Source organism: Simochromis diagramma, unplaced genomic scaffold, assembly GCF_900408965.1.
Source record: "Simochromis diagramma unplaced genomic scaffold, fSimDia1.1 OVJJ01000247.1, whole genome shotgun sequence".
Taxonomy (NCBI): Eukaryota; Metazoa; Chordata; class Actinopteri; order Cichliformes; family Cichlidae; genus Simochromis; species Simochromis diagramma.
The window spans coordinates 1715411-1741261 of NW_024386949.1; the positions used below are offsets into that span (position 1 = coordinate 1715411).

General features: G+C 39.4%; 1 protein-coding gene and 1 long non-coding RNA gene across 2 annotated transcripts in view; one reads left to right on the top strand and one right to left on the bottom strand.

The window, feature by feature from the left end:
- LOC120737661 (contactin-associated protein-like 4) overlaps positions 1-25851 on the bottom strand; it is a 145181-nt gene that overhangs the window by 113360 nt on the left and 5970 nt on the right. The gene's annotated exons all lie outside the window — the stretch shown is intronic.
- On the top strand, positions 15680-17606 carry LOC120737663. The gene is made up of 2 exons (XR_005696802.1): positions 15680-15795; positions 15878-17606. It is a non-coding gene; the product is annotated as an uncharacterized LOC120737663 (long non-coding RNA).

Below are 25851 nucleotides of genomic sequence, written 5' to 3' on the forward strand. Positions count from 1 at the left end.
TATGGAGGTTATTTAAGTACGATGAACTCAGTGACCTCATGTTCAAGAAATCACTTTGACATATTTTGAGGTTTGTGATATGGCATTTTATCCTGCTGGAAGCAGCCATCAGAAGATGTGAACAAAGGCATCAACAAGCTAAGAAACAATACTGAGGTAGGCTGTAGCATTTAAATGATGCTTAGTTGGCACTTTTGATACAAGGCAGAATGGTTGCACGTTTATTCACTTAACCCAAATTCTGACCATACCATCTGAACGGCGAAGCAGAGATTGTTTTGTTTTTCCAGTCTTCAACTGATCACTTTTAGTAAATTCTTGCATATTCTGCACTAATTTTCCAGTTTTTGGCTGACAGGAGTGGCACCCAGGATGATCTTCTGCTGCCGTAGCTCATCTGCTTCAAAATTAAATGTGTTGCACGTTCAGAGATGCTCTTCTGCACACCTTGATTGCAATGAGTGGTTATTTGAGTCACTATTCGCATCAGATCAAAGCAGTCTCCTCTGATCTCTGGCATCAACAAGGCATTTTCATGCAGAGAATTGCTGATCAATGGATATTGTCTTTTTGTCAGACTATTCTCTTTAAACTCTAAAGATGATTGTGTGGGAAAATCCCAGAGGATCAGGAGTTTCTGAAATACTCAGACCAGCCTGTAAGTCACCAACAACCATGCAAGTCACTTACATCATGTTTCTTTCCCATTCTGATGCCCAGTTTGAACATCAATACTTCATCTTGACCATGTCTATGTAGCTAAATGCACTGAGATGCTGCCATGTGATTGGCTGATAGATATTTGCATCAGCGAGCAGTTGAACAGGTGTACCTAATGAAGTGGTTGGTGAGTGTATATCCACGTGGAGGGATAAATGTCTATGAATATTTGGTCCAGCTGCTTGTTAACATTAGAAAGCCTTCAGCTTGGCCTCAGTGGCACTGTAATTTGATTGTAAAATTATTGGGTATTAACCGAGTCTGAACTCTGTTTAGTACAGTGTGTTGCAGCAGTTATCATTAAACATCAGACCATATAACACAGTTATACTGCACTTTATAGTTACCAGAGTGGAGCAGAGGCTCATACATATTTAATTCTAGCATTTTAAATGCCATCCAGCTACTCAACAATCATCAGAAGGCGTCCAGCTCTTTTGTCCTCTGAAGTTCCTCCTGATAGTCTTTATTCCTCCAGGCTGTGCCCTTACTGACACTTATAACTGTGGGTGGTGGGGGAGCTCTCAGTATGAAAAGCAGGTGAATTACAGTAGTCTGAAGAGGTGAGATGAGAGGGACGGCTCTCCAACGCAGAGTGCTGTAATCCCTGAGGAGATAATGTGTGGTGAGAGCACAGCCTCGCTGAGGAAACAGCCGAGAGAGAGCAGTGGAGTTTTAAAACACAGGGCCACTTTTCCTCGGTGGAGCTGTGGCATTTAAAAGCCGATGTCCCTGACAGTGTGACTAGTGGAGCACAAACACAGACAGCTCAGAGGAAAATGGAGCTAAATGTTGAATACCTGCTGGCCTCTGTAGCCAACGAACCTCAACACTGACCCTGGCTGTGTTGGACAGAGAGCCTTTCTGAATATTAAACTGCTGCACCTTCCTGAAAACACCTCCTGTCTTTGTGTAAGCTTCACATTTAAGGGTGTTAGACTAAAAAAAATATATAATAATGCTTTTAGGCATTCAGATCACCACAAAAACATTATTCATGATCAAAGTATTATAAATTTACACAGAAAAGATAATTCTTCAATCTTCGGCAAAGTGAAATATCTCCAGGCAGAAAAAAGAAGCATTCTTTGCCTTTGATAAAACAAAAACTTGAGCACCAGAACTGGAAGCATGTATTGAACTCTGAGTGATGGGAAATATCCTTTCAGTTCAGTCAAAAACCTCCTGGACACCCATCACTCAGCGTCTGCACTATCCATCAATTCATAGAGTGCCAACTTTATCGTTGCACCAATGTGACAAATGGTCAGTTTGACCGCATTAAAAAACATTAAAGGAAATTTTGAAAATATGTCTGGAGGGTATAAGGCAAATACATTTTATCACCCCTGAAATGACAGACTAATACCAGAGACAGAGTGGCTCATTCACCTGCACTGTCCACTTCTTTACTGAATAGAAAGTGCCCACAGAGTCCGTGACTGAGCTGGGGACCCTGAATACCGATGAGCTCCATCCATCACCTCAGCAAACAGAAGGTCTTGCACTTCAGAGCTCTATAAGCCCCACAAACCCAAAGTTCAGTGCCTCTCAGTATGAGCCAACTTATTTAGCCGTTCAAAGCACGTAGCAGTAAGCAGGATAATGAGGCTCCAGCGATGGTTGTTTTTGCTCCAGAGCGCTAACAATCATCCTCAAGCAGAAAACATCAATGCTCATTTTACTAATCCGCACAACGTCTACCTCCAGTTTGACCCAAGGGGGTTCAAGCCCGCTCCTGCCTGGATATACACAGAGAAAGAAAGAACGCATTAAAAATACAACACAGTGAGCTTTTTTGCATTTTGTTTTACTTTAGCTCAGCCGCGTGGTTTATTTTTTCAATGTTGCGAAGCTAAAAGAAATAACCCAAAATCTTATATTTTGAGTTGTAACTGGTAAAAGGTATTTAAAAATCGTCTCCAAATAGACCAAAGATCTTAATTTCATTATCAGCTCAAATGGTTTTGACATTTAGGATATTTAATTCTATCTTGTGCTGTCTTATCAATAGGGATGGGTATCGAAAACCGGTTCTTGTTGAGAACCGGTTCCCACTGTTTCAATTCCTTGGAATTGTTTGCCATTTTTGCAAACGATTCCCTTATCGATTCCAGTCGGCCTGTCATGTTTATAATTCCACTCCGGACTCGTGAATCTCAACCCAGCAGCAGCGGTAACGTTTGCACGTCCTCTCCCGTTAATGCGGCAGGTAAATAATCAACTAACAGTGCATATTATGTTAGCGCGATCTGCCTTATTACAAAACCTGCCATTACTGTGCATTTAGGTGACCATGATGAGAGAGACAGAGTCTGGCTGGCTCAGATTCTCGCTGCAGTCTACCGGTAGCGTCTCCTTTCAGGCCAGGATAGACGAATGTCTCCGAGCAGTGACTAAGTTTGTGGTCAAAGGCTTGAACCAATTTGCCGCAGCAGATGCCCCCGATTTTCGGTAAGTGAATGTGTTTAATTGTAGGCAGGGACATTACTGGATATTCTTGTGTAATTGCTACTGAATAATTGATGTTATACTTTGTTATTGCTACAGAAGAATATTTATTTTATTATTTTACATTTACAATTTTTTTCCTGGGGACCCCGTGACACCCCATTGAAGGCTGTGGACCTCTTAAGATCTCACAAGATCTCACTGTTGGGTTTGTAAGGCCATGTTACTCCTAAATTTCTATCTTGTTCAAAGAGAAGATATAAAACAAAGTTCTAAGTTAATCGACCTTAGTGTTCTCCTTTTTTAAAAAGAACCGATAAAGAATCGAATCGTTAAACAGAATCGAAAATGGAATCGGAATCATGAAAATCTTATCAATACCCATCCCTACTTATCAATGACATAGGGGGTCTTCCATCTGAAACTTAAATACCCATGTGTCACTTAATTTAGTTTTGAAGTCTATTTAAACTTTTTCCCACTCGTTCAGTCCAGTTTATTGTTGTTGCACTTGCAGAATTTATTGAAACCTTTGGCCCAATATGTTTTTTAGATTACGTGCTTTAGCTTTATTTCTTTAAGCCTGGTTGTTCAAGGCTGCTAAATCATTCAAGTTTACCCAAGTTTATATAGTTAAGTAACCCTTTAAGTCCTTGAATATTGGTCCACAGTACCGTGAATAACCTTAGACTTTTATGAAAGACATTTGGGAAAAATGCATTCACATCAGTCCAGACAGCGATTTGCAAAACTCCATGAAACTCTGACAAATTTACAGTAATTAAATAACTGTCACCAAACTTGTTGGAACATAAATCAAATGCAACAAATCCAACATCCCCTTAGTGAGAAAACAGTAAATGATTTCTCGATTGGTTGAATGAACTTGCCATGCAGTTTTGAAAAATAGCCCCATAAGTTGTTTTTTTTAGACCAGGCGCGCAAGGGAGGAATAGGTTAATTAAATGAAAAGGTCAGATCGACAAGTGAGAATAAAAAGAAAAAAAAGACAAAATGTACAAAAAAATGTACTAAATGTAGGTTTATAGGCTTTTAATTTTAAACATCAAATTTTAAAAACATACACATTACTCACACTACTTGACGACACTGTCTAGATTAGAACTTGACTATATTTTCTAATTTTTAAGTGTACAACCTACATTTGTTTATACAAATTGCATGACTGTTTTCTATCACAGTGCTATCAGAAGAGAATAAAACAAAGAAATAGTCATTGTGACATAAAAACAATGTTCATCTTACTGCTGATTCAGACATTACTCAATTTGTACAGTAATTTTAGATGTAAAACCACACCACTGCCTCACATATTTTATTTGTTTAAAAGATAGAGGGAGGCAAGAAAAAAGATTTAAATTGGATTGTTGTCATGTATCTGTTGACCAGGATTCCTGCTATATTCAGATTTCTCTGGAGAAATTCCTTTTGCACTCACACATTTAACCTTAAACTTCAACAACATCAACTCTTCTGTCAAACTGACCGTTGCCCGTGTTGAGGTTCTAACCGGCAGTTTTAAGTCAAACACTTTTGATTTTCCAAACTCAGACGTACACATCACATAACTATTTATTTCTTTTATTCTTTGGAGATTCACGAGGTTGTCTAGCGTGAATATGTTCCCTAGGGTCATTTTGTTGATTTAAAGTTCTAATGTAGTGCTCTGAGAGCTCTGACACAGAAAAAACACCCGGACAATCTTCGTTTCCCATTGTCCACTCACCCAAAATGAAATTTAAGTTGTTGTTTGACAAACTGAAAGAACGTGTGCATCACTGACTCATAAGCATAAGAGGACAGAACAGACCTATGGAAAGCCTGAAAGAGGTCCAGAGGGTGATAAGAAGATGACCTTGCAGGGTAATAGAGTTTTGGAGTTTTCTTGATATTTGTGTGACACTGAAAACACAAGATAAAGAATTATATTTCTTGCTCACTGTTTTTAATGCTTCAAAGGAATCAGTACTTTTCGATGGGCTTCCTCTTGTTTGCTTCCTGTGTTCTTCCCTGCAAACATCTGCCTGTCTGACAGCTACCAAACTGAGATGCTCAGCACTTTAACTCATCTGGCTGTGAGCAATGGCAAGGATATTTGTTCTTCAGCTCCAGTTCTTTAGCCAGATGTCGAACAGGTTCCTGCATAATGCCGATTCATTCTGGCCTTATCCAGCTAGAAAACACCAGATAATCAACTCATTATGTGCAACACAATCTGTGTGTGTAAGGCTATACAGTAGCCCACACACAATCCGACACTGCCTTTGAAAGCAGAGAACAATCATCCTTCTTATTGAGGCTCGTCACACTGATCAGTGATGTGGGTGGCTGTGTGGGAGACAGACATCAACCAAATGAAGTGATCAAAACAGCAACGAGCCACAGAACCACAGCATTTAAAATTCCTTCATCTTGAAACTGCCAGGTTTAACTTGCAAAAAGACTTTGGTCCGTTTATATGCTGCTAAAACCGAGAACATTTATCATGAATCACAACGCCTGAGATATGCAGATTTAGAAGGAGTGCTGCAGGAAACACCAATCATAGTGATGGCCCCAAGAGGATATATATTTAATTTAAAAAATCCACTAATTCACTGGCAGCAATAAGCAAATGATTTTAATATATTTGCCCCTAAATATCTATTAATAGAGAGCAGCAGACCAACAAGTCTCTGCGGGGAAAAGAAATGGTACAAAATGTAATATTGTTCTGTCATTCAAGTAAAATGCAGGGATGTTCATATCATCCAAGCAATGGCAAATCTAATTTATTTCAAAAAGGAAACACTGAATTGGACACTGGGGATTCATAAAATTGAAAACTGCATTGCACCAGCAGAAGAGCTTACACTACAAACTATTTTTATGCAAATGAGTGCCACAGTGTAACTTTTATCTTTTTTCATAGGGTCAGTAGCCATAAATATGAAGCAGTATTGTAATATGAAACTATATTTTATTGATTTTCATTTTGCTTCATGCTTAAAGGGCATTTTTTTGCATTGATATATGTTGGTTCAGACCCCTTAAAGGGCACTTCACCTCAGGAATCAAACGCACAAATGTCATTTTTCCTCTGGTGCCATTTATCCACCTGTATTCCAGTGTGATTAGATGTGTGTTTTTAAGACGTCTAGCTTATGCTGACTATAATATAACTGCACCACAAAAAAGAAATAAAAATAAATCTGTTGGAAAACTGAACAGCATCAGTGTCTCTTTTCATGTCATCTTACCACAATTTTCTTTGTGCTGAAATTCACTTGCAAACCAAAGGAAACATGCAGCTAGTTGACATTACAGCTAAGCCGAGTGGGTGTAATCAGGATTTTAAATCTACTTTGTTACGACCCTCTCATCACAGGTAATCCTTTTGCACAGTTATAGTTAATGAAGTTCACATGAAACTGGTTACTATGTTGATTTTTGGAGTAAGCCGTGAATGATTTCCAAAAACACTGTTGTTTTTCAAATGTTTCTTTTGTGGAATTTTAAGCAGCACAACGTGAGTGCCTTTTAATTGTATTAAACTGAAGAGAAGGTACACATACAGTTCTGGTGAGAAGTTTACATACACTCATAATTCTGGCATCATTCTGACTGGATAGTTACTCTGGGTAGAAAAACAGATAAGATCAGTTAAATCTTTGGGATCATTTTCATGTTAGCACACCCAACTATGTACAAGTTTCAACCATCTAGCTGTTGATTTGAAATGAAGATGAAGAATTAGCGCTGCTTCTTCGTTATTCTATCCACTTTGGCCCATATACCAGCACCACAGTCAGCAAAACAACCCCAGAGGATGCTGCTGCCACTTGTATGATGCTTAACAGATGAACAGTGTTCTTTGGTTATAAAGCCTCATCTTTAACCCTCCCAGCATACCTGTTGTCATTGTGGCCAGGTAGCTCTTTGTCTCTAATGAACATAAAACTTTTGGCTTCTCTGAGTGGAAAGCTGCAAACTTCAGTTGAGTTTAGGGTATTGATTTTGGACCGGGGTTTTCTTTATTGGTTAAAAGACCAATAAAGAAACCCCTGTACATTATACATCCTTCAGCGGCACTTTTTAAAAGGTTCAAGTGTAGCTATATATTTGGACCTGTATGTATACCTTTGACCCTGTGTGGGTCAAAGGTGTTTTAAAACACTAAAACACAAATCTCGGACATGTAAAATTGATTTTGGGGTGGACAATCCCGTTAAGCTCAACCTTAGAGGTAACAGATTTTAAACAACTGGAATGACTGATGAGTTAAATTATCAAATCTATTCACTAATTTTCAGAGCTATGAAACAAGAAAACTGTGTTAACACTGAAACAGCACTAGTTATTAACATTGTGCTTTACGCTGAAATACATCATCTATTACATTTTCTTAAACAGAGAAATTATCTTTGTGCTAATCAATTTACTTTATTACCAAGACATGTGAAGAACAGGAAGCCTAATCGCAGCTGTTGCCTTGACATATTGTTACTTTTCTGGAAAGCTGTGCATCATGCTACAGCATAGGTTACAACAGAATTATCACATTACTATAAATCAAGCTTAACTGCCCACCTACTCTTTAAATAGGATGAATAATATAATTGATTAGACCTTTTACAACTTAACAGTTGATTTCTTGCTTGTGTAAATTATTGCAATTAGCTGGTTGGTGACATAATCTTTTTTAGAGAGCATTTAACTTACGCCTTATTAAAACTATTTTAGGCACTTTAATAAACTACAAAATACAAACAATGATTGACAGGAAATGCTACAACCCCTTTTTCTTTGGCTCTGGTATCAAATTAACATAGGCAGCTCAGACTTTTTGACCAAGAGAGAAAAAAATCCACTCTGTCAGCACAACAACATGCTTTAAATCTGGTATGACAGAACTGGTATTAATATTCAAAGTGCTTTCACGGTTGAGAGGAGTCATACTTGGAGCAGATTTCTGCTCAGGCCAGAAACTTTCATCTGAAGAGCTTAGTGCCAAGTACTAATCGTACTCTCTGCCAGGTGTTAAGTTACTCTTTAAGAGCTGACTCCAAAACACTGTGATATTTGATATTGTAAATAAAACTGAGCTCTGTCTATGAATGTTGGCGAGCGTTGTTAGAGGGACACTACACAAACTGAGAGTGACAGAGAAAAAGACAACATGTTCAGGTTGGATTCCTTCTGGCTATAAGCTGTATAGTAAAGTTTTAAACCAATACTGCATGAACACAAAGCCATGTTAAGCTTCTTTTCCTCCTCTAGAGGTTTATGAGGGCCATCACTGTAAACAACAGCGGTGGTCAGCTAGAGAACTGCTTGGAGTAGATGCTGCTTGCAGAAAATATTGTCAGTCTGTGGGGGGACAGGTTTCCTGTAAAATGAGGTCAGGATCCAGTCACTGCAACAGCAAGGCAGCGAAGATCACATCCACACCCACTGCAACCTGCTGCACAGAGACCAGAAAACCTCACTGCACTGTCACCGCTATAATATAATTTGTTTTTATATGAGCATCAAACCTAACAAAAAAAACCCTTGATGTCATAATGACAGAGGACATTTATAAATCGTTCTATAAATTCTGTCTCTCTCCCTGCGTGGTGTCTGTCTGTGCGCACAATCGCTTCACACCTTCACTAAACCACAACAGGAGCCACATTCACAACAACTACTTAGTTTTACTTTACAGCCAGCTTCCCCAAGGAGACATTAAAATAAGTGCTCTTAAAAAAAAATCTTCTCTGCAGATAATTTGATGTTCTCGATCTTCCCTTGCCTCTTCAGCAATTCCAGCTCAGGTTTCCTCAGGGCTGAAACACAAAAGCTACTAGGTTTTCTCTAGCTAACAGCAGAGATTGAATGCTTTCCAAAAAGTTGTAGAGGAAAGTACTGAAGCACAACTTTTGGCTTGAACTGTTAAATCTTCACAGTGCAGGGTAATTGAGGGGAGCTGGAGTTAAAATATGGACTCCAATTAGGCCTGCGGTCACAAATGAAGGCTGTTATGGTGACTATCTCGTGTCATAGTGGGAAAGCCTGAATAAAACCCAATATTATGCCTGGATGTTGGACTTTCTGTCTGATAGATTCCAAAAAGCAAAGGTGAATAAGTGCCTCTATAGAGAGCTCTTTGTTCCCTCCAGATTTCCTCATAGTTGTACTTTGTACTCTTTAAACAAGGCTGTGACTGCACCTATTGAAATGGCTTTACTTTAAGGCTGCCAGTGTTCGGCAGCCTCGCCTCTGTCAGTGCGCCCCAGGGTGGCTGTGGCTACAATGTAGCTTGCCATCACCAGTGTGTGAATGTGTGTGTGAATGGGTGCATGACTGGATGTGTAAAGTGCTATACAAATACAGGTCATTTACCATTTACCATTTAAAGCAAATGGCTGTGATATTGTTCGCTTCATTGAGCATTTTATTGTAGTACAAGGACTATGATCTCCAACTGAATCTTGGAACAGAACCAAATGTGAAAATCAGTAAAAACTTTATATTACCCACATTTTTATGGATCACCTTTAAACTTCACAACAATATTCTAGGCCTTGGGGGACATAAGTACCTAGGTTGACTAACAATTTGACCTTGGCTTTCAATGTTAGCACCTAAGGTCAAAGCTGACCTTGAAAAAAACTTTCAAAAAAAACACATCAAGTACTTTATATCAAGATTTACTAGGTAATAACTACTTTAAAACTATCCATGAATCACTTTTTCCAGATTAACGTTGATTCAAAATACACCAGTATACCACTGCTCATTTATTATTGTTTACTCCACTATCAGTTGTCATTCTTGTGTTACTCCATTAATCTGGAATTAATTTGTAACTGTTTGACATGATGTTTCACCACTTAAATAAGCACAAAGAGAGTAGTTATGAATGCGCAACTGTGGTTTTGAGACACTCAGAGGTAACAAGCGATTCATTCATTTGCACTAACAGTTTCCCAACTGGTTCTTTAGAAAACATCATCATCTATCATTTACTTATTTCATTTCTTTACTTGTGCTTTGATAGTAAGGCAAGTTTTGTGTTGATGTATTATGGTAATGCCACCCTACTTCGGCGATATAGAGGCAGACCGCTGACAGAGCAAACCAGATGGGCAGGTCTGAGATTTTCCCACTAAACCATCTCTAGGGTTTACAGAGAATGGTCTGAAAAAGAGAAAATATCCAGTGACGTGCTCCAGAAAACATTTCTAAATGCTCAGCTCAACAGATGAGCCACAGACAACCAAACTGGGTGCTAAAAATAGGAAACTAAGTCTTAAAATTGCACAAGCTCACCATTCAGTGTACCCCAGTGTTGCTGCTGTTCATCTCTATCCCTTTATAACCACAATGCACCCATCTGATGATGGTGGTTCCCAGCAGAATAATGTGTTAAGTCACAAAGCTCAAATCATCTAAAACTGGTTTCAAGAACATGAAAACGAGTTCACTGTATTCAAATGACCTCCATAGTCACCGGATCTCAGTGCAACAGAGCAGCTTAGGGATGATGATGGAGCAGGAGATTCACACAATGGATGTGCATCTGTCTGCAGCAACTGTGTGATGCTATCATGTCGATATCGACCAAAATCTGAAAAATGTTTCCAGCCAAAATCTTACAACTAACATTAACATCCATTTGCACCATAAAGTTAAACTTGACTTGACCTTGAGTCCAAAAACATCACTAGTTGGAGAACTTTTGAGACTTCATCAGTCAGCCAGACAGGCAATCATTAGAGTCCTTCTTTCAGCTCACATGAAAAAAAGCACACAACTTTTCTACGAGATGACACACAAACTGATAAACCAGCATCGTCACACCAAAGATGAACTCCAATGCCTTTTCAGAAAAAAAGCTGGTCTGGGTGATCATGGTGGTTAGGGAGCACGAGATTGTAGGTGGCATTGCTCCAGACCAGTATTACACACATTTGTTCTCAGCCTGCCTTAAATTGAATCTTTTGCTGAAGCTTGAAATGTTTTATCTCCAAGTTGATAATACACCCTGTAGAGAAATTCAATTTTTTGGTGTTTGGTTGCTGGGTTTAGAATTTATCACACAACTGCAGTATGACCGGTCAAGACCTGAAATCCCCTCAAGCTGCACTTTTCTCCCCGAGGACCATTAAAACATACGCAGCTTGGATAACCCTTTACATTTCATCTCTGGAATAATATCATGCTGTAATAAGAGGGAAATAGTGTGATACCACTGGCAATATAAAAACTTGCAAAACGGGTAAAATATTTCATGAAATTGAAACAAACACTGATTTTCATCTAATTTATAGTTCAGATTTTTATTTTTTCCTCTTAGTTCTTGTTACTGAAAGTTTAAGAGTTAAAATACTATGAAAAAACAGCAGCTATATGTTTTCCATATACATTTCTTCATTATTTGTAAAGCATTTGTAAACACCTACAAATGTAGTTGAAGAACAATTTTAATAAGGGTTGTTTGAGAGCTGCATTCACTGATTGTTTTTAGGTATCTGAGGTGTTAAGGGATGAGTAAAACTCATCTGCACAATTTTCAAGGGCATTTTCTGGGAAAGAAGTTTGCAGCGGTGAGCACCTCATAGCAAGTTTCTGGATTGAACAAGCATGCCTCCATCTCATCGTATCCCAGCATCCTCCTGTGTCACACCAACGAGTGCATGTCCTTCTTCACTACATCCATGAACCTCTTCCGTGGTCTTCAATTTTTCCTCCTTCCTGGCAGCTCCATCTTCAACATCTTTTGTCCAACATATCCACTATCCATCCTCTGCACATGCCCAAACCACCTCAACTTTGCCTCTCTAACTTTATCTCCAAAGCACTTGATCTAAGATGTCATTCTGATGTATTCATTTCTAACCCTGTCCATTCAGGCTATTCCCAGTGGAAATCTTCAAAAGCATCTTCAAGTCAGCTACCTCCAGAAAATGACAGGAGGTCTCACTACCCTCTTCTAAACCTTCCCTTTCACTCTTGCTGTTATCCTTCTGTCACAAATCCCCCCTGACACTTGTCTCCACCCACTCCACGCTGCCTTCACTCTCTTCTTCAATTCAATTCAATTCAATTCAATTCAATTCAATTTTATTTATATAGCGCCAAATCACAACATAAGTCGCCTCAAGGCGCTTCATAGATACAGAGAAAAACCCAACAATCATATGACCCCCCTATGAGCAAGCACTTTGGCAACAGTGGGAAGGAAAAACTCCCTTTTAACAGGAAGAAACCTCCGGCAGAACCAGGCTCAGGGAGGGGCGGCCATCTGCTGCGACCGGTTGGGGTGAGAGAAGGAAGACAGGATAAAAGACATGCTGTGGAAGAGAGACAGAGGTGAATAACAGATATGATTCAATGCAGAGAGGTCTGTTCTTCACCTCTCTTGTACTCCATCCATAGCTTTGTTTGCTGTACCTCTGCTACTTTTATCTGCCCGGTTACACCTGTCTTTCTCTCATCCACAGATGTATTCTTGCTTCTACTATTTCATTCCTCTTCTCTCCAGAGCATACCTCCACCTCTCTAGGCTCTCTCTCACCTGCTCCCTACTCCCACTACAGATCAGTGTCATCTGTGAATACGATACTCTGCGGAAACTCCTGCCTGATCTCATTTATCAACCTGTCCATCACCACTACAAACAAGGAAGGTCTCAGAGCCAACCGCCACCTTGAAAGCATCTGTCACTCCTACCACACACCTCACCACTGTCTCGCTATCCTTATATATGTCTCATACATGTCCTGCATAACAGTCACATACTTCTCTGCCACTCAACTTAATCAACTTAATATCATTATACCTTTTGTTTCTTTAAAAGTCATGGTGACAAAATCTGAAATAAAGAATCACCAATTTAAATTAAAATCACCGTAAAATGCTCTTAAAGTTCACTAAATTTCACCCAAATTAAGGTTCCAAGAGCTTTGCTCCCTACAAGTTTCACTTCCACCATAAGTAAACAACATTACGTCTTCATTAGCGGCTCAATACAGAATGCCAACACATCACCTTTTCTGTCTCAACCCATCAACATCGGGGATATAATTAGAGAAGAGAAATGATGAGTTCCTTACCAATAACAGGATTGGTTCATATGTTTCTCAGACAGTTCCCATGGATTTTTCTAAAGTAAACTATTTTTGCTTCCATCTCAAACCCGTGTAAATTTTCCTGACACAAACATAACACTGTGTCCATTTTAAGGGATGCAGAGAATGTGCATTATGGATTAGGTGGGTTGGCTGTGCCACAAGCAGGTCCAGATGTGAGTTCAAGTCGAGCCTCTTTTCTCTGTTACTCGCTCTTTAGTTTTATTTGGAAAATCTAATAAGTTGGCTTACAGAAAGAGCGACATGAGGTGTAATATAATTTATAATGATGTTAAAAACAGGATACTACACTCCATGCCATCTACATAGTTTCTGCTTGTGGTTATGCACAGTAATAACATTATCTAGTAAAACTACTGAACATTTTGGATCATTTTCATGGGGAAGACAGAACTAGAAAAACCTTTTAAAAATGATCCAAAACGCTCTTAAATGCCCCACAGAGTTGAAAAGGGTGAAAATCCCTGTGGGTGCATCCACTATGAGGGACTCCGTTTTTTAATCCAGTGTTAATCTAAAACTATTCATGAGAACAGCTTTAAAAAAAGGGATGCCTGATGGCTTAGATGCAAAAAATAAATCAATGAATATATTATAAATGTCTGATGAAGCTGAATTCACGTCTTCAGCCCAAAGTCATATGAGATTAGATTTCATTGGCTATGATGAAAAAAAACAAGGAAATTAGACCCTGACTAATTCTTTAATGCAGAGAAAACTCCCCTGTAATCGTTTCAGGAAGTAGCGACACTGACACAAATACAGACAGATCCGACCACTCTTAGCAAAAATCTGTTGCTTAAACGTTCACTTCTCTGGACAGACATTAATATTTATAGCACTGCTGCCTTGCAGAAACCCAGTACTCTAGAGGCTTTGCAAAACTGAGGGCTGCACGGGAACACATAGACACTAACACTCCCTAAAAAGCCAGCGGGGGTGAAATTGTAGAAGAGGTTCAGCGTGTCACAGCAGGGAAACAAACAGGGGAACTATTAGCTAGACGTTTTTTCTTATCATCCCTTTTTTCTCTCCTTCTTCATTCCTCACCTCATCCTAATCCTCCTCTTCCCCTCTGTCTTCTCTACACTCTTATCCTCGAGTGCTTATCATTTCTTTCCCCATACACAGTCTGTTCTTTGCTTCTCATGAAGTCAAATCATCTCCAAGATGTGAGGTGGGGCATCCAGAGAAGCAGATGGAGGCTGGTACACACATACAGCAAAATCAGTGAGGGATAAAATGGGAAAGGCAGAGGAAAATGTCACTGCAGTTGTGAGAAACACAGAGGGAATACTCCAGCCAGACAGCCTGCTACCCCTAAAATTTAGCCTTTCATACTTTATACAGCTCTCCTCACTTCTCATTCCTCCTCTTCCTCACTGTCCACCTATTCTCCTCATCCTCTTGTGTTTCACCTCAAAGTGCTTAGTTCTGATTTACCGCTGTCTTGTTCAGCCTCACCCTTCTGTCTTTAATGGCCACTGACTCAGCTCTGTCCTCCTCTCTAATACAAACTGACTGGCCGTGCTTCTTCTCATCAGCATTCGCTGCAGAATATCAAAGGAGCAAACTGCAGAGCTGTTGGACACTGAAATCATAAAAAATAGTCAGCAGAGAGAACACTGAACTATGATCAGCATCCATTCTGGTGTGTAAAGATGACACCCTCGAGCTTGGACTGGGGTATAAAGTAAATTTGATACACCAGCTACTTAAAACTGACAGCAGTAAAAACTACTGTTTACAGTATGCTGCACTGGAATTTCTGACTTTGTAACAAAACCCTGAAAGAATATTGATTTATTCCATTTTCCATAGCTTCTGGAAAAGTATTATCAGCTCCGAGGTTAGGTTTGACGTCCACACTGAGCATCAGAATGAAGAAAAAAGGTGATTTAAGTACGTCTGAACGTGGCATGTTCGTTGCTGATTTTCCCCACACAGACATCTGTGAGATTTAAAGAGAATGTTCTGAAGAAAGGGAGAAAATATCCAGTGAGTGGCAGCTGTCTGGATGAAAATGCCGTGCTTATGACAGATATCAGAGGAGAACGGCCAGACTGCTTTGAGCTGATAGGAAGACAAAAGTAACTAAAATCATCAGTCGTTACAAACAAGGCATGCAAAAGAGCATTTCTAATAGACAAAACAGCGAATCTTGAAGCAGATGGGCTACAGCAGCAGAAGACCACACCGAGCACTAGGCTACAATGTGAATCAGCTGATTCAGTTTTCAAATGGTTGGGTCAGAATTTGGCCTAAACTGTCAGGGTCCCTGTGCCTACCCGGTCGGCTCAGTATGGCTACATATGTTTTTGTATTCTTTTTTTTTGTTCCTGCTCTCTCCCTCCTCCCTCTGCCTGGGCGGAGCTCACCTGTGGGCTCCTGCCCTTGGCCCACGCACCTGTGGCTCATCACGAGTGATCCAGCTGCTTTATAAGATGGCAGCTCTGTGTTTCTCGTCGCTGGACCGTTGCCGACCCTCGTCAGTGTAACCCCAGCTCAATTACTTCTAGAGTGTTTTCACAGCGATTTGCCTTACTATCCCTTCGTGTCTCTGTGTACAGATTCCCTGGACCTACCCCTGTGTTACCCGAGTGAGTGGAGTGTGAAGAGGAGTGGACGGAGTGTGTGTGTGTGTGACTATCGGCGTCTTTCCCGTTCGTGTGTGGACCCCCGGGGCCCAGCTTTCCCCTCACTTTTGTAAATAATCACCTGGTGTATCATAATAAAGACTCTTGTGCTTTCAAGACCTAGAGCCTGCGCGTGAGTCCGTTCAGTGAAAACACAGACCTTTCCTGCCTTGTATCAACAGTTTAGGCTGCTGCTGGTGATGTGTGGGCGATATATTTTTGGCACGCTTTGGTAGTGGTTTCAACTTGCACATGAAATTAATGCAGACTCCATCATCAAACACCAACTTAACTAAACTGTAATTATTGCCTCTAATAAGGCAAATAGTAGAAAACGGCTTGACTAAACCAGAATGAAATGAAAACTTCCTGGAGTCCAATGAAGCCAGTGTGTCTGTTTTACCAGACTTTTTGTTCTGGCTAAACTCTTTTCCAAAATTTCTCTATGCAATTAAAAATCAGTAGTAGTAGCAGTAGCGGCAGGATCTACTCTGTGAGTGTGAAAATTAAACCCAGAATTATGCACAAATTCCCTGAATGAAACAAACTGATAAATTGCTGAGTTCAGGATGATGCGATAATAAACAACTCAGAGTTGTATATAAATCTCTGGTTGTTTGCTCAAAAATTGCAGACACCAATTAGAATTTCTTGTTCCATCAAATTTTTAACCACAGCTAAAATTTGAAGATTACAATGTTGAGAAAGCTGAAAATACAACTTCCAGTTTGCTTTCTGGACCAATTACGGACAAATTCGGAAACTCTGGTTGGAAACTTTATTCACACATGTGATCTGAGCCTCTGACACACAGGGAAAAGGGTGAAAAGAATTCCAGCTGCAGGCCATGACACAAACCTTCAGGACTACAACTGTATTAATACGATGCTGGTGTTAAATAACACTGAGTAGTTTGTTTGAGGGAAAAAATGGGCACAAAAGAGAAAAAACTTTTGAATGCAAGTGTGTCCAATTCAGAAGAAAAGTCTTGTCTTTCAGCATAAACACTAGCTTTGCAGGAGAATTGCATGGACTCTATATTGCCAGTATCTAAGTCACACTGTGAGGGCAGGATGATGTCGGCTTTTCCATAAGTGGAAAGGAAGGGGTCAAATGATGTTGAGGAAAAACCATTTTCACATTGCGACCTCATCTAGGGAGCATCAGACTGAGATGCAGGGTAGACACAAAGGCCAAAGGATACAGATGATACAGAGAATACTAAAGATCCCCAAACGATGACTCATTATGACTTTTATGACTTCCTTAGGCTCTACCACCAGGCTGCAATGAGTACATCCACAAGACAAATATCACACCATGCAGAGCTCTAACTACTAAGTTCAAGGAATTCAATTATATAAATATTTTTCGCTCTTCAACAGTGTCTTGTACTAAAATAATCTAATTAATTAGTAATTGGTGAATTTTATTGGGTTGCCCCATGAAGTTAATTTGTAACTTGACATTCAAATTGCAATCAATTAAATATTCATCACGTTCATATTCACCCAAAAAGGTTTTTTAAAGTCTTTTAGAGCTCATGATCCCCAGAGAACAAACCCTGATGTAGCTGGTGTCACTGCAAAGCTTTTCTCTACCACCACCAAGAGGCCAAAGTTTCAGATATGTATCAGATATAGATGAGACAGTGTGTCATGAACATCAACACCATCCACCTGTAGAGTTTCCATATATCATCCAGGCATGCGTTCTTGTCTCCTTCACATTAAAGGGGACCTAATGCATTCATTTTGGGCACCAAATACTTATTTGTCAAATCTACTGGAGCCTTTTCATCATTAAATTCAAAGTATTTTTCAAAGTATTTAAAGCATAATCTGTTATTATACTAACTGCAGCAGAACTTTGACAAATGTGTAATCTGTCTCATGAAAGGCTGATCTCTGCTGTAATAGAGGGTGAAACAGCATGGCAACTCTGGTAGCTAATGCAGTTAGAGCTGGTAAGTTTGATGTCCTCGGTATATATATCAAATTATGACACTCATAACTAATACAGTATGAGCTGCTGCAAATAGAGTTTTAAGTGTAAAATCCATTTACTGTTAGAGTCTACAGTCTCAGAGTGATGGAGCATCGTGACCTCCACACATGAGAGCTGATATCTGAAGCGACAACAAGTCATCTTCGATGACAATGGCTGCATTTGATAAATGGCTTCATTGTTTTGGGAGTCAGACTTCTGCTAGGGACATCCTTGAACAAACACCAGTCCAGCAGGTCCTAATATCACAAGGCTGGACTGTAGCTCCCTTTTCAGCTCCTGGTTTAACTACCTGTTCCTGGGTTAATAAATCCAGATTCATGACCGGTGGTTTCTCGTTTGCTCTGCAACCTTGACTTCATCAAAACCCATTCATGGTTCCACTTTGCCAGCACGCATTTCCATAAATGACACTAAAGAAGAAATATGAAGGGGATTTACCCTCAGTTACTTTCTATCCCCCCCCCCCCCCCCCCCCCCATCCCAGCTCTTGCTGATGCTGCCCTCTCATGAATCATAAACGGCCGGGAGGTTTGCAAGGAATTTCACCACATATTTACACCAAATGACAATGCCATTGTTTTTCTCAGCTACCTCACTGAAAAGCAATAAATTCCCCTGAGACAGGGCTGCGCCACACCTGAAATGACTTCAAGTTCACACTCTCCATCCTCAGGATTTTCTTTACCAGATTAATCCTGGAACAGATGAGGGATACTTCATGAGCACAGAGATTTAATCAAGCCCTCCTAATATTCCCCTGGAGCCTCCACAGCTTAAATAACCAACTCTTTCTAAAGGCAGCCAATAGCCTTCATTGGGTGAATAATAACACCTCTGATTTTGCCATTGAGCCTTCAGCATCTCAATAATTTACTCTAACTCATATTAAATCCCTCCAGCCTGCAGCAGCTGAATAATCAAACTTTTCCTTCAGCATCAAGCATGTGAATAACCAATAACGATGCAGATCTTACAGCCTAATTAGCTTAGAAACAGGTTACTAAGTTCAAGATAATGAAAGTAGGATTACCTGTCCAATTATATCAACCATCATGAAGCTCAGTCATAGGACAAATGGGCAGAGGCAGTCTGAAACTCAGTAGTCTGACACCTGACTCATAAAGAGCATTTCGTTTGACTTTCAGGCAGGACACCTCAGGCTCTCTCTGCAGGCAGAAAGTAAACCGACTACAAAGTTTTAATTTTATTTGTCGTACTGGGAATGTGGTGACTCAGAGGAACCAGTGAGTCACCATCATTTAAACACAGAGGGACTAGGGCGAAAATGCAAATCAGTGTACACACACACAGCAGGGATCGTGTGGTATTATCTGTCATTAGGCTAGGATTAAAGTCACTCAGTGTTCTTGAGATTATCTGTCATTAGGCTATGATTATAGCACACACTCCAGCGGATGTGAACCAGCTCAGAGGGGAGATAAAATCCTCAAGGAAGACTGATGAGAGAGGGGGAGAGTATTATGAAGATGAAGACATGCAAAGTAAAAAAAAAAAAATTCCATTAAGGCTAAACAATTTGAGAAAAATATCCAAACGCAGTTTTTCTGACCAATTTTGCAATTTCTATTTAAATTGGAATAATTTTCCAAAAACTGAACCAAAGACTTTTGGCCCAGTAAACAAGATATTTTTAAATCAAGAGTAATTGCTGACATTTCTTACATAAATAAATATAGGGACATGTAGGAATAATTTAAACAAGCCAGCAATAACACCGGGACAGAGAAAGCAGATTAAACACGTAAGAGGCCACTAGTTTTCCTTTTTCTTGGCTGTAAACACAGATGTTCAGCTTAAAGGGTGACAAAATGAAAATACTGAGGTCAACCCATGTATAAGTATTCCACTTTTGGCAATGTATAATGTCAGTAAGAAGGGCTGTCCTTAATACAGTCATTTCAGGCAAGTGCATCTCCAAGCCCCACCCACCTGCTGTTTAAACCTTCTGTTTGCAAAGAGCAACCAATCAGGAGGATGTTGGCTTAAAGGGACAGCGGATTCACTGTATTCACTATTGTGAGTACAACATCAAAGTACTCATAATGTATTGCCTGTATGCAAAAACAAAACAAAAAAAATGCAGAGTAGCAAACAAACTGCAGTTTCTCTGATGGCCACTTGAGGCTGGCTCCAGAAATGAGACATTTCAGTCCCCTTTAACTTCCATGTATAAACACGTGAATTTCTTTTGCCATATTAAGTTCTACATAAGAAACAAGAAATGGGCATTTCTGTGTGAAGCCTGCTTGTTTAGTTTTTTTCTAGGTACTCTGGCTTCCACCCACAGTCCAAAACATGCACCTTAAGTTAAATGATGCATCTAAATTGAGCATGGATGGGAGGTAGAGAACTTATACAGGAAAAAAAAGCACTGAATGTATGATTAAATGAGCCTTGTAGTCTAGAGAGCTACATAGATGTCCATTTTCCATCTCTATGGTCCACCCCCTCATCTGTAACAGCTGTATGCAAAATGATCTGTTTTATAACTCAACTGTTTTCATTTGGTTAAGGCTTAATGTTAGGACAAGTGCTAATTACTGTCATTTCTGGTTCTAAAAAACCAACACGGTGGTGGCGAGAATGCTCATGTTTAGAATTCAACATGCGAGGCCCAGAAACCAATGAATGCAGATTATCCCTGCGGGACATGTGCCCCACTATACTTCAAAAGTTCCAGGCCTCCAAACTCCTCAGATGCCAGTCCAAATGAACATCTGCGAGATGCCCCATACTAAGTCCAATCCACTGAGGCCCTCACCCCACAAAACCCAAAATACTCATTACCAACATATCTATGCCCTAATGGGTCAGAGCTGTTTTAATTTTTGTTTTAATGTTGTGATTCATCAATGTAAAGCCTTTCCCCCCCTAATCCTGATGAAAAGTGAAATATTGTTAGTGAAGAAACACAAATATCAAACCTCTCAGGGCGTATTTTAGCTCCTTCAGTTCATTCTGATAAACAGCTTTAGCCAGACCTTGCCCCTGGCAGCGGCAGAGCACTGAAACAAATGAAATGTGGAGGGAAAAGTCGACGTGGATGATTATTAAGTGAACGATGTGCTATAGGTGGACTCTCTGAGGAGTAAATAGCTGAAGGACAACTTATTGGTCTCAGGCATCTGTGGTTTGTGTTTGGTTATAGCTTATAAATTGCAGAAACTCCTCTGGGTCAAGAAGCTTTTCCATCTCGGCTATAAGGTGGTTTTAATTTCATGGCAGTACATATACTTTGAGTGGCAGCTTTTGTTTTCTAAATTTATATACCCTCTACCAAACCTCTACAAGTGTAGTTTTTCATGTTTAAATTTCCCCTTAAAAACCATTCATCCACATATTGATTTATCCTTAATTCTGTAAGATGTCAGGGTATGGCTTTTATAAGTGTATCCTTCATCTCAGAATCATTATAAATTTTATTGCACAGAATAAATTAAATACATAAAATTCCTCTTTCTTCTCCATCCTAAAGAAGAAATCTGCTAATGTTCATACTAACACACAGCTATAGGCACAAGCTTCGCCTTCTGTATGACATTATTGTGTGTGTGTGTGCGTGTGTGTGTGTGTGTGTGTGTGTGTGTGTGTGTGTGTGTGTGTGTGTGTGTGTGTGTGTGTGTGTGTGTGTGTGTGTGTGTTTCTTTTTTCCAGCTGCACTGACCCATTCCCCCCACAAGGAACATTATTACAAGTTTTATTTCTTTTCATCTCGTTTCTCTTTCTTTCAGGGAGCATACTAGTCTTCATTCTATCGACTCCTGAGCCTGCCTCTGTCAATGCAGTCTTACGTTTAATCCACCGGTAATGTTCTAATTTAAGTAACTGAGATTTACTTCATTCTCAAATTATCTTTATAGCATGACACAAAAGACAAAAAGTGACCCTTTTACTGTAAAAATTGAGTAACTGAATTAATTGTTCGGTGGTTACTTACTACATTAAACTCAAAGGCACAGATCTTCACTCTCTGCACTCTGCAAAGTATTTTAAGATCCTTCAACTCCTGTTTTTAATGTTACGCCCCACATCTTCACAAATAGTGGCACAGAATTGTTTACAATAACCAAGCTGTGGAAAGCCCAATTCACACGGGCCTAGAGAGTGGTTTGTGACCTTCTGATCATCACCAATCATGAGGGAAAAAATGTGTATTCACCCACTGAGTGCAGGCAATTATTGGTAGTTGCAGTAGCTGAAGAATTACTGGTAAGTTATCGCTATTTTGTCAAATTAAGGTGATTACTGGTAGACAGTAGCTTGAAATTGGTTGCAATGATGTATGCAGCTTGTCTGCAAAATGTTGCAAGCAGTAGTGAGATTGACAACAATATCCAGAAATGGTGAAAGCTCACCTTCAAAGTAAACGTGGCACCTTTTAATTGATTGCAGCAGTATGTTAGAGCTTTTACTTTGGGTGCAAACCTTCACCATTTTGGTTTGAATTGCACTTTTTTACAACTGCTTTGGAAGTAAATAGCATTGCAGACAAGTCTGTGTCTCCCATCCAAACTGCAAGTGCAATCACAAGGAGGTTTTAATTGCTGTACTGCCCTCCTTGCGGCCAACTTCATCAACAAGCAAGTAGTGTTTTTCTCTAGTGACGGGAGGTTGCCAGTAGGTCACCAGCCTTGGCCTAACTCAAGTACTGTATTCACTACCTACCAGAGCCAAAATAAAAAAACAAGATAGGGAATATAGTGGACCAAAATCAACTGTTTCAAGTTATTCTGTATTTTGGGTGCAAGTATGGATTGGCAAACAGATATGTTCACAATGTGAAGTTTATTACTTGATTTCATCCTGCTGATGTTTTTAGCTTCTGGCATTCAACCCAAGGGGTCAGGAAAACGCTTTTTTAAATAACTACAATTACTTAAAGCATTGGACATGCACATACAAATGATTGCTTGTTTCTGAATTCCATGTTTGCAGCACCTCCTTATAATAAATTAGAGATGGCACGATACCACTTTTTAATGTCCGATACCGATTCCGATATTATAAATTTGGATATCTGCAGATACCGATATGAATCCGATATAGCGTATTTTGTAATCAATAAAACTGTTTTTTATAAATATCATGCCGCATTTTGTATAAGTTCATACTTAAGTTTTAAAAAACAAGAGACTGAAGCTATTCTGTTATACACTCCACCCAAAACATTTTCTAGTTCAGCAACACTGATCAATCTAATAAATTTAAACCTACACCATCCTCCCTATTCTGGTATTTTAAAGAGTACTTACCTACCTAACTAATAGGGTTGCCAACTCCCAGCAAAAATATTAGGGAGCCACTTCCTTTTTGGATTACATAAATGTTTAAACAAAAAACATATCTGCCATATGGCCTGGTTTGCAACCTCAACCTAGTCTGATTTTCCAGGGTTGCTTTCCAGACCAATGTCAGCAATCATAGGTAAACCCCAGCTGAACAGCTCAGCAGGTGAGCCAAGAGATAAACATTATGCTGCAGCCATAACAGTAAACAGTTTATGACATATGCGTGAAATTTTGAAGTAATCAGTGTATGAATTCTTAAGTTATGACAAAAAAAAATTTGTGCCTTTTATCGAAAAATTGTAAAGGTTTTTCGTTGAACCAAAATGATCACGTGTGCCAAACACAGACAACAGTTTACCCACTTCAATCTCGGCAGCTGTATAAGCTGTGCAACTGATTAAATGCAGTGCCACTATATAAGATGCTTCACAGTAAATGAGCAGTTCTTTTGTTTTAGCTGAAAGTTGTTTCCAGCGACTGCCGCCTGTTCCACTCTGTAAGGGGAGCGAGAGGCCTACAAGGTTCTGTGAGAATAACAGCAAGCCAAAAAATGTTTAACCTTTACAAAATGTCACTATTCTGTTGGTATAAAACTCAAAAACATAATACACACGTTTTCTTTTGTATTGTATTCTACACTACTTTTACCTATACAAGTATTCATTGCCACTGGTTTGACTTCAGTCACCCACTCATCTTGTTTGGATGAGCAGTTCTTAAGAAAAGTGCAACGCACAATCTGTCCATTCTGCACAATCAAAAACAGAATGAGTCAGTTTATCCTTATTGTTCTCTTCTGAAACAGTAACGTAATGATTCCTGCATGTGGCATGTTCAGGGGAAATCTGTAAATATTACGTCCGAAAAAATAACCTGGGTTACTCTCTCTCCAGACGCACTCCCGCAGTGTCGTGGTCGCAGGAAGAACGGACAATTCGAAGAACAAGATTCCTCCTCCACAGCTGTCTCCAATGCACAAGCATAAAAATTCATTACTGAGGAGGCGGGAGACCAATATTGCACCCAAAGTAGCCTCTTCAAAATCTTTTTTTCATAATTTGAACAGATGGAAAGCGTGTGCTAGAACACCCATACCTCTACACTACAACTTTTCCTCCCCTGGAAGTTCATTACTTTACCACAAACGCTTCATCCACCTACACTTATATAGTACACCAGAGACAACAAGCTACTCAGAAGGATCTTAGGATTCAAATAAAGTGCACGATATTCGACTTCAGAGATTTACCCCTTGAACTTCACTGATAGTAGACTAGATATAGCAGCAAGAACTGGCTGAATTTCCGCAATAAGACTTGGTTGATGTCAGCGAGCGTCCACATAAATGAGGTACAAACCTCTAATGTGGATTTTTTCTTAATTGTTTTCTTTTCTGAGTAATACTGTCAAGAAGAGTAATAGCTGTCTTCATTCTTCATAATGGAAATACACACACACATAAAACAATTAACCAATAAAACCCCTCAAAAATCAAAAAGCAAAGCTAATTAAATCCAGTAATTAAAACAGGAGTCTCAAAATTTGAAGTAGCGCAGCGCTCATATTTAATAAAATAAATCAGAAGAAAACAGGTCATGATATAAAACTTTTAGAGGGCACAATTAGAGACACAGCAGTTTTGAAACAAACCTCTAATTACATTACTGTTATTCAACGCAAGGCTTCACTGTTCTGCAGTTTCTTGCTTTGCAACAATTCTACCCACTCAGTATAGCAATACAAAATCTTTGGCTCCTTCAATGCTCAGTGCAAACCGCTCCACCGTCAGGTTGTGGACACATTTGTGGTTTTAGCTGAAATTCTGTTCTCGCAAGGTGAATTTTTAAGAGATTCACATGAGTAAACTCACCGCTCTAGTAAATGTTTCTTTGCTGTCTTAAAGATTTTGCAGGTCAACCTTCATAGTGCAGGTTGTTTCCCAGCAGGCAGCTAAAAGGATTCACTATAAGCTCTGATGTTCAACATGCTTCACACCGAGGCTGGTTAATATTGCTTTAAAATTCCATTTAAGCTTGACATCTTCTCTTAATAAAGATTAAAATATTAATTGATGTTATATAATATATACATTATATGCTATTATATATATTAATAAAATAAACAGTTTCTTTAAAACTTACTGGAGGAATTAATAGCCCCCAAATAGTATTTAACCTTCAGTATAGAGAACGTTATTTTTATTGTCTTCCTCCCATCAGCCCTAACCAGACACAGCAGTTTGCTCCCCTCCCTGAGCCTGGCAATCGGGAGTTCTCCTTCCCACTGTCACCAAGTGCTTGCTCAGAGAGTCATTTAATTGTTGTTTTCTTTCTGCTATTGTACGATCTTTACCTTGCAATAAAATGTATTGATGTGACTATTTGGCTGTCCATCCATCTATTCTCTTCCACTTATCCTTATCTGGGTCACGGGGAGGTCGGGTGGCTGGAAAGCAACCCTATAGAAATTAATAAATAAAATGGAATTGATTTGCAAATTAACAAATGAATAGTCATCTACACATCACAATTTCTGTGCATGAAATAAAACTAAAAAGCATCGGCATCATAAATGAAATGTTATAATGTG